This window comes from Anneissia japonica, unplaced genomic scaffold, assembly GCF_011630105.1.
Source record: "Anneissia japonica isolate Jap-2015-1 unplaced genomic scaffold, ASM1163010v1 scaffold2069_len581484_cov189, whole genome shotgun sequence".
Lineage (NCBI taxonomy): Eukaryota > Metazoa > Echinodermata > Crinoidea > Comatulida > Comatulidae > Anneissia > Anneissia japonica.
The window spans coordinates 520361-529234 of record NW_022741553.1 but is presented as its reverse complement, the minus strand read 5'-3'; the positions used below and the strand labels follow the sequence as shown (position 1 = coordinate 529234).

The window sequence follows — 8874 nt, the reverse complement described above, 5'->3', positions numbered from 1 at the left end:
AACACACCCAGGATCAGGCATTAATAATCATAATCATCATTTCGAAACCCTTTTCCTCCCCAATTCCACTTTTTTTTCCTTTCCTTTTTCATTCTTTTTTTCCTCCATTTCCTCTTCAGAAATCACGAAAATGGCATACGCGCTCCCCCGCTTTTGAGATGTCGCCGCCATCACTACCGTGTACACGCAGGTACCTCGGCGTCAGTTTGCTGGGCTCCGGTAGCTTCCACCGAGAATAAGCCTGCGGCTCCCCTACCGTGCACTGCTAAGTTGACGGCGCCACCTCAAATCAGGGGGTGCGGCTTTTCAAAAGCAGAAAAACCTAAATAGTAAGCAGACAAGGCCAGAAATCAATTAAGGGGGAAGAAGTGAGCCTGGTAAGTCTTTTTGAAAGAATAAATTGAGGGTGAGTGGGTGATATTTGAAGGTAATTCATTCCAGATTTTTGCTCCGGCAACCTTAAGACTCGAAATCATTTTATACGAGTTAAGTTATAATCTCTAATGGATAGCACGTTAATGTTTTTTTTTAAATATTCAATCTTCTTTTTAATACTGTATATAATAGTAAGAGTAACGAGATATTATATGCTACATCATTTATTCTGATTACGAAGCTAGTAATTTACAATAGTATCATACCAATGTAACTTTCTATATTCAATTACATTGTCTTCAATTTTCATTACAATTAGTACAACATATACAAAATTTTTTGTCTTTTGTTGGGTTATCCCACTTTTATTTCTCCTCATATTTCATCATTACATAATTTACAATTTTAATAAGTTATATCCAGTATTATCAAATATCCGTAATGGGTATTTACAAAAATAAAAATCACATATTTATGTGCCTTAAATATTTTTTCTTTAAAAGGGGTCAGTCCATCGTTATGGTTAACTGCAATGGCAAAATCCCTTCTCTCTTCAAACGATTGCCAGGACAAAGAATGAATAATATCATCACCTCTAATATTTCGATAATCAAAGTTACCCGTAATAATACGAGCCGCCCTTCTCTGGTGTCTTTTAACAATTTTCTTATTAAGTTCGGACAAATTTCCCCAAACAGTTATTGCATAATCAGAATAAGGCTGAATAGTAATTAAGTACAGAGTTTCTAATAGTGATTTATTAAGAAACCCTGACATTTTGCCCAACATTGTTAATTTTAAATCCCACATTTTTAGAAATATTGTGCACATGTTATTTCCAACTTAGAGTGTCGTCAATTATAACTCCTAGGTACAGTACCTTATGCTGGAAACTTGTTCAAGTTTTGTGTTATCAAGAACAATATTTAAGGTGTTATTAATGGTCCTAGAGTGATTATTTCTGAGAAGCATTATTTTAGTTTTATCGGTATTAATGGAAAGGTGATTATTATTATACCATTTTTTTACATTGTTCATTATATTTTGTAATGAATCATTAATTATGGTTACGTTGTTACTGGATGTGTAAACAACTACATCATCAGCAAAAATGCTACAGATACCATTTCCGATAGATTGTGAAATATCATTAATAAATAAGAGGAAAAGAATAGGTCCTAGAACACTACCCTGAGGAACACCAATGTTAATGGAATTCAATTTTGATTTTCTATTATTGCAGTATACAAATTGTTTTCTATTTTTAAGATAGCTTTTGAACCATTCAATAGCATTTGGATTTACACCATAGTTAGCAAGTTTGTATAGTAGAATTGAGTGATCAATAGTGATTAGAAATATCTAAAAAACATGCTCCAATCATCTCGGAGTCATCCATGCATTCAAGCCATTTATCAACGATTCTGTGTAAACATGTAACTGTAGAGTGATTTTTAAGAAACGCAAATTGATCAATATTGATTAAATCATAATCAATAAGATAGGAAGTCAATTGAGCTTTACACCTTGCATATTCAGAAATTCTATAGAATATTCTATACAAACGATATGACAAGTTCTCTATAATAAAACTAACTATATAATTTCTATATTTATTCTATAAAAAAATTTTAGGCCTTTACCTGTATTTTTTTAACGTACTATAAACATTTATAGGGATTAGGCCTTTCTATAGGAACATATAAAACCTCTATAGAGTATAACATATATGAAATTTCAAAGTAAATAAATTTTCTATAGTATATTCTGTAGAACTATATAATATTCTAAACCAAGAGTCATTTTAAAAACTGTAACTTTTAATAGTCTTAATAGTCTACAAAATATATATATATATATATATATATATATATATATATATATAAACTCTATGGAAACGTTTATAACCTGTAAAAATGTTTATCTATAGAAAGTATATATAAAATCTATACAAACGCTATGGAAATGTTTATCTGTAAAAAAAAGTTTTCTATAAAGAATATATAAAATCCATACAAATCTATAGAAATTTTGGAATATACATTTTTTTTTTGCAGTGTGAAATATATTATTATTTAGATATTAATAGATTGTTTATAGAGTGTTTATGGAGTAAAATAGACAGTATAACATGTAATTTGAGCAAAATGTGATTATATCATAAATATAAAGTATTACCATTAATCCTACTATTCTATAGTATATTCTGTAGAACTATATAATATTCTAAACCAAGAGTCATTTTACAAACTGTAACTTTTAATAGTCTACAGAATATATATATATATATATATATATATATATATATATATATAAACTCTATGGAAACGTTTATAACCTGTAAAAATGTTTATCTATAGAAAGTATATATAAAATCTATACAAACGCTATGGAAATGTTTATCTGTAAAAAAAAGTTTTCTATAAAGAATATATAAAATCCATACAAATCTATAGAAATTTTGGAATATACATTCTTTTTTTTGCAGTGTGAAATATATTATTATTTAGATATTAATAGATTGTTTATAGAGTGTTTATGGAGTAAAACAGACAGTATAACATGTAATTTGAGCAAAATGTGATTATATCATAAATATAAAGTATTACCATTAATCCTACTGTTTTTTAAATTTGTGTTCAATATTTCAACTCTAAACCCTAAAATTTAGTAATTTTATGAAGGCCATTCTACGAGAAACGTATATGAATTCACCAACTTTCAAACCGCCATACTTCGCTTCCAAACAATTTATTCACCTACACAAAATTCAGGCCCTACAATATGTTCCGAAAGTATTTGTAGTGCATCGTACTCTGGTACAAAGCCTACGTAAATCTATACCTAAATGAAGGAAATAGCCTTGAATTAATTGACCTGCTGAAAAAAATTTGGAAAGCCCTACTGGGCATGGTTTGAAACTAGTTGTGATTATTGAAACTTTAAAAAAATATTGAAGCCAACAGAACAATCATCTGCACTATTTTCAGCGATGTGAAACTAAAACCTATTGAAGTATATTTACACAACGTCATATGATTTGAATGACGTTGTGTAAATATACTTCATCACTAAAACGATACTGATGAAGTATATTTATACAAGGTCATTCTAATCATTTACAAAATAGTTAAACAGCTTTAAAGAACCAAACAATGGCTACGGTCACACTAGCGTCTTAAGCCTGGCTTGACTCACCGCGGGTGAGATTTCAAGCCAGGCTAGAAATTCTGGGTCGGTCACACTAGTTGGATTGACCTCTAAATTATGAAAGTCGAAACAGCAGAGCCGTAAAGAGAGAGTTCGCCAGCTCTGTTTCACGGGATTCGATATACGCGCGTGTGATTGGGTGGATCGCAATCAAAGATTTTACACCAGACGTGCCCGAACCACTCTTCTTCAACTGATCTTTTATCAGCTTGTATTGGGCTCGCAATGCCTTCACTTTAGCTTGAATTTGGGCCGTCGTTCTCTTCTCATGTCCGAGACTGGCTAATCTGTCAGCAAGCACGCCAAAAATTCCCGTTTTGTTTGTTTTTTTATTTTCTATCCGGTCTCTCAGCTCGGGTTGGCCCCCACAAATCTACCAGGTCAGCAGTTTTCCTGGTCGCTCCAAATCAATCGCATTATTATTAATTAAAATTTGAATTAACTTTTATGAAAAGTAATGATTGCGTGTCGACAGTGCTTAAGGCTACGGTCACACTAGAGTTTCAAGTCTGGCTTGACTCACCGCAGGTGAGATCTTCGTAATGTGACCGCATCTGCACCGGCTCGCGCCTGGCGTGACCTCGATCTCAATATACCTATCTCGATCCCGGCTCAGCACCCATATTGACCCTGGATTGACCCTGGCGTGACCGAGATTGACATTTCCTCGTCGGCTGTCGACCAATCACAGTCGATGACGCCGTTGCATTTACAAGTTCTTGAATAAAAAAAACCTGCCCGCCAGTTCTTCATGCGTGTTCAATCAAGACGCAATCATTACTTTTCATAAAAGTTAATTCAAATTTTAATTAATAATAATGCGATTGATTGGGAGCGACCAGGAAACTGTTGACCTGGTAGATCTGTGGGGCCAAATAAAAAACAAACAACAAAACGGGAATTTTTGGCGTGCTTGCTGACAGATTAGACAGTCTCGGACATGAGAAGAGAACGACGGCCCAAATTCAAACAAAAGTGAAGGCATTGCGAGCCCAATACAAGCTGATAAAAGAGCAGTTGAAGAAGAGTGGTTCGGGCACGTCTGGTGTAAAATCTTTGATTGCGATCCACCCAATCACACGCGCGTAGGCTATATCGAATCCCGTGAAACAGAGTTGGCCAAACTCTCTCTCTACGGCTCTGCTGTTTCGACATTCATAATTTGGAGGTCAATCCAACTAGTGTGACCGACCCAGAATTTCGAGCCTGGCTTGAAATCTCACCCGCGGTGAGTCAAGCCAGGCTTGAGACGCTAGTGTGACCGTAGCCTTAGAAATATATCTTCAAAAGTAATTTTCCAGAGCATAGCACCATGGTACGGACTATTTTTAGTACTAAATAAAGAAAATAACCTTGTAATTCAAAAGATACGAAGCGGTTCATGTCTTGTTTTATATATATATATATATATATATAGTATATTATTAGTTATATTATTAGTATATAAAATACTTTGCTGTGAAGGAGTATATCAATACACTAGGTAAAAGACAGAATAATATTATATATAAATAAAAAATAAATATCTCTACCACAGGTTTCTGCGGTTTAGTTGGTAAGAATTCCGAGTCAGGAACATCAGACCTGATACTGTCGACTCTGGCGGCACCACTGGGTATACAGTAATAGTATTGAGAATAGTGTTGCTTTCATTTTAGGTGGGAGAAAGGCGCTTATTAAACAACCATTAAATTAAACATTTGGTATAATTTAGCATAATTTCCCATGAGCCCTTGTCATAATTTGATTTGGATCACTGGTCACAAAGAAAGGTATAGGCCTAGCATTCAATTAAGTATTGCGGACGCATAAATAATGCTAAATGTTTTGATTTTAAAGAAGATAGAGAGTAGTTAATGTGATCTACCAGTATTTCAATGATGGAACCGGTAGTTCGAATGGAGGAATTACTGTCTTGCTTAAACAGCTTGTTTACCACTTCCCCATGCTACAATATAGCTTGCAACAATAGAAATCCTGATCATTTTACTTGTAAATACTTGCATAATTCTGAAAATGTATTTTTTAAATGTTTATAAATTTATTTTTAAAAATCCAGACCCCTCCCCCATAACCCCACCCCGTCCCTTTTTCATCCACACCCCGACAAAACACCCTCTAACCAGGCTTGACGAATAAAACACTTTCTTATGTCTACTAAATTCATCATAACGATAGGGATGCCATAATCAGTACGTGGATATTTCAGCTTTATAAATGTATAACAAATATCCCCCTGGGTATCACTAATTAACTCTCTGAGGTTTTGACTTAAAAATAGAAGATTTCTGTTCCCCAACCTATTTCCAGCAAGAGCTCAATGGAAACTGTGTTGTTGCTAAGGAATTTCTTTGACTGCTGCTGTGATTTTTCTTCAATTTCTTCAGTACTTTTAAAGCTGTTTTACTCAGAACTCAGATGATGAATGCTTGAAGAGGCCTGGCCTAGCCCAAGGCCTAGCTGTACCGGTAATACAGCACTAGCCTGGCCGCTGTACAGAAACGACAGAACTGAGGTTCTCTGTTCTCTCCAGGCCACCATCTATCCTCATTGAGAATATAGGCCTATTAGTTCTAGACTCTGGGCCTTTTAGGTTTTTGTTTGCCTAGGCCTAGGCCTTTTAATTGCCCATAGTCTAGCATGCCATAAGAAGAGTGGTGAATTACATCTCACTAATTATGTCCATGCTTTAATAAAATAATAGGTTTAGGGTTAACCGGGGGTGGGGGTTGCAGAAAGTTAATGTAAGGTCTATAAATAATAACATAAATGGTGACTTTTTATTTCAGATACTCAAGTCTCGGTTTTACTGTAAGTGAAAACTCAATCCGGTCAACTAAATCATTGTAGTAGGAAAGTAGTGTTTGTTTGAAGACGTATCTGTGAAGGAACAGAAAATTACCTGACATTTTAAGGTGAATATAATGTTTTTTTTACGTTTTAAGTTTACTGTCCTATACTAACAACATGCTATAGATGATGCTGTAGTTAGATGATGGAGTTTAATCAAATAATCAATTTTATTAGGCCTATATAGGCCTTAAGGGATATTGAAATTATAATGTAGGCCCAAGCTATTTTGAAAACTAAAGGGAAAAAATGGAACTGATAATTTTCTTTTGATTAAAAAAAAGTAACTGCTAGTCTCTTAGCTACATTAGGTATATCACTCCTATTTCAATACAATAATTCCAAAGAGTAATAATACATTGAATAGAGGTTTCTATAATATGCGCTCTACATACTGTATACTGTATAAGTCGACCATTATTATTATTTTTAAAGATTTTGTTTTGTTATATCTTTCAGCAAGAGTGAAACTCCGAAAATTGTTAAAAATCACTGTGATTCAGTATTTCAAAGTGGATTTGTTCAACGGCATAATTCATACTAATTTAGCTTGGTACAATCGGACAAGAAAAGGCATGGTTACGGACAGTTGCTGCTGCAATATCACAAAGAATGCTGGTTTGTGCACACCTGTAACACAAATGTTTCTTGAATATTATTTTATACAATAAACTATAGTGATGCTTTAATACGTGATAGGACTACATTACGGAAAAAATGCATATTTAAACAGGAATGTAAAGCAAAGTACTCTAGAATAGCATTGAATTTGAGGTACAGTATGTTTAACAGTAAGACATAAGCAGAACGATATGTGAAGGGGTATGCTAGTAAATGAGACCCTGGGGAAGTAATGTCCCTACCGTATGATGTTTGTTGGTGTTTTTAATTTAAAGAAATTATGGTTTGTATATGAACTCAGTGTATTTTGTAAGTCTGCAGAAGTTGATTAAAGCCATTGTTACTAATTTGCAACAAGGAATAGAGACCGTGGAAAGTTAGGCCAATAGAGACAAGTTGGAACTGGGACGTGACAAATTAAAGACCAGTTGGAACTGGGACCATTGAAAACCAATTGGAATTGGGGCCAGTTGAACACCAGTTGAATTGTCCAAAAACACACAACACCCACAATTTTTTTTATAGAATACACAGATTTTCTATAGAAAATCGTTCAATTTATATACACTTTCTATACAATTGTATAGAATTTCTATTCGCATGATATTTAATGTATTTTTTGTAGGTTTTTTTCTATAAAATGTTTAGATTTCTATAGGGGCTTTATTTTATAGATTTATAAATGGTTTTTATAAAATTGTTTATAGATTTTCTATGTTTTTAAAGGTTTTTTTTAAATAAAATTTTCATAGACTTTCTATAGAGTTTTAATAGAATTTTCATAGTTTTTTAATAGACTTTTTATAGTCTACTATGTTAACTTGTGAATTTCTTTTTCCCGCACTCTCTCGATTTCGTTTATTGGCCTGCCCTGTTCCGGTTTTGGACCAATTTTAAAAAATAAAGGTGTCAAAATACTGAAGACAATACTTTTTAATTAAGATAATTATGTACATTTGATATAATTCACCCATTTATAGCCCACAAATAATAACTAGAGTTGCAATCCCATAAACTGATTTCGAAAGAAAAATTTTCTACATTGTTGCAATGTTAGAGAAGTGAAATGAAAATACCTAATAAATTGAGCTTTCTCAGTGGACCTTAATATCATCCAGTTGTCACCTTTTGGATTTTAAAGACTAAAATTATAAGATATCTTCCAGTTGTCACTTTTTTATTTTAAAGACTAAAATTATAAGATAAGGGAAGCAAAATTACACTTTCATTCAAAATTGCCATAACTTTTTGTATGTAAAAATGAAATCTGAACACTGTTTTAACATAATAAATATTCATAGATGTATTTCAGTCATTACAGATAATTATGGAAACTGTTAGTGATTCATGTTTTCGAATTTTGATGGAAGAAAAACGTTTGGGAAAACTGGATGAGGTTGGTGTGGTCCATGAAGCGGATCTTGCACTAGTTACGGAAGGATGACATTCTAAAGGCCATAGATGTGCACAAGTGTAGTACACATTTTATAAAAGGTAAGATATTGTACTGTATGGAAGGTGTGTTGCCAAACAATAATTGTCATTTTATTCTGATTATGATTGCTTGGAGACTGTATGATCCAAATGAGTTTGGCATTTGGCAAATTACCATGCTACTTTTCAACTTGCCAGAATTTAACCCACAACTTTTGATGGTTAAAATATTTATAATCTTCCAACCTTTGGAAAAAAACTATTTAAAAAATATCAATGCTTTCTTAATGTTTAGACGTAATTACACAACAACAACAAGATACATGCTACAGTCATGTGCCCAAAATCCAGGATGTATTTTTTTTTCTTTGTCTGAAGTTTTAA

The 8874-nt window shown here is 33.1% G+C and overlaps 2 long non-coding RNA genes across 2 annotated transcripts in view; both read left to right on the top strand.

Annotated features, from left to right (window-relative positions):
- Positions 1-7570, top strand: LOC117118768. The gene is made up of 3 exons (XR_004447089.1): positions 1-377; positions 6375-6500; positions 6895-7570. It is a non-coding gene; the product is annotated as an uncharacterized LOC117118768 (long non-coding RNA).
- A 210-nt stretch (positions 7571-7780) lies between these two features.
- Positions 7781-8874, top strand: part of LOC117118775 — a 2684-nt gene continuing 1590 nt past the window's right edge. Inside the window, exon 1 of the long non-coding RNA XR_004447091.1 lies at positions 7781-8550. This is a non-coding gene — a long non-coding RNA (uncharacterized LOC117118775). The remainder of the gene's footprint in view (positions 8551-8874) is intronic.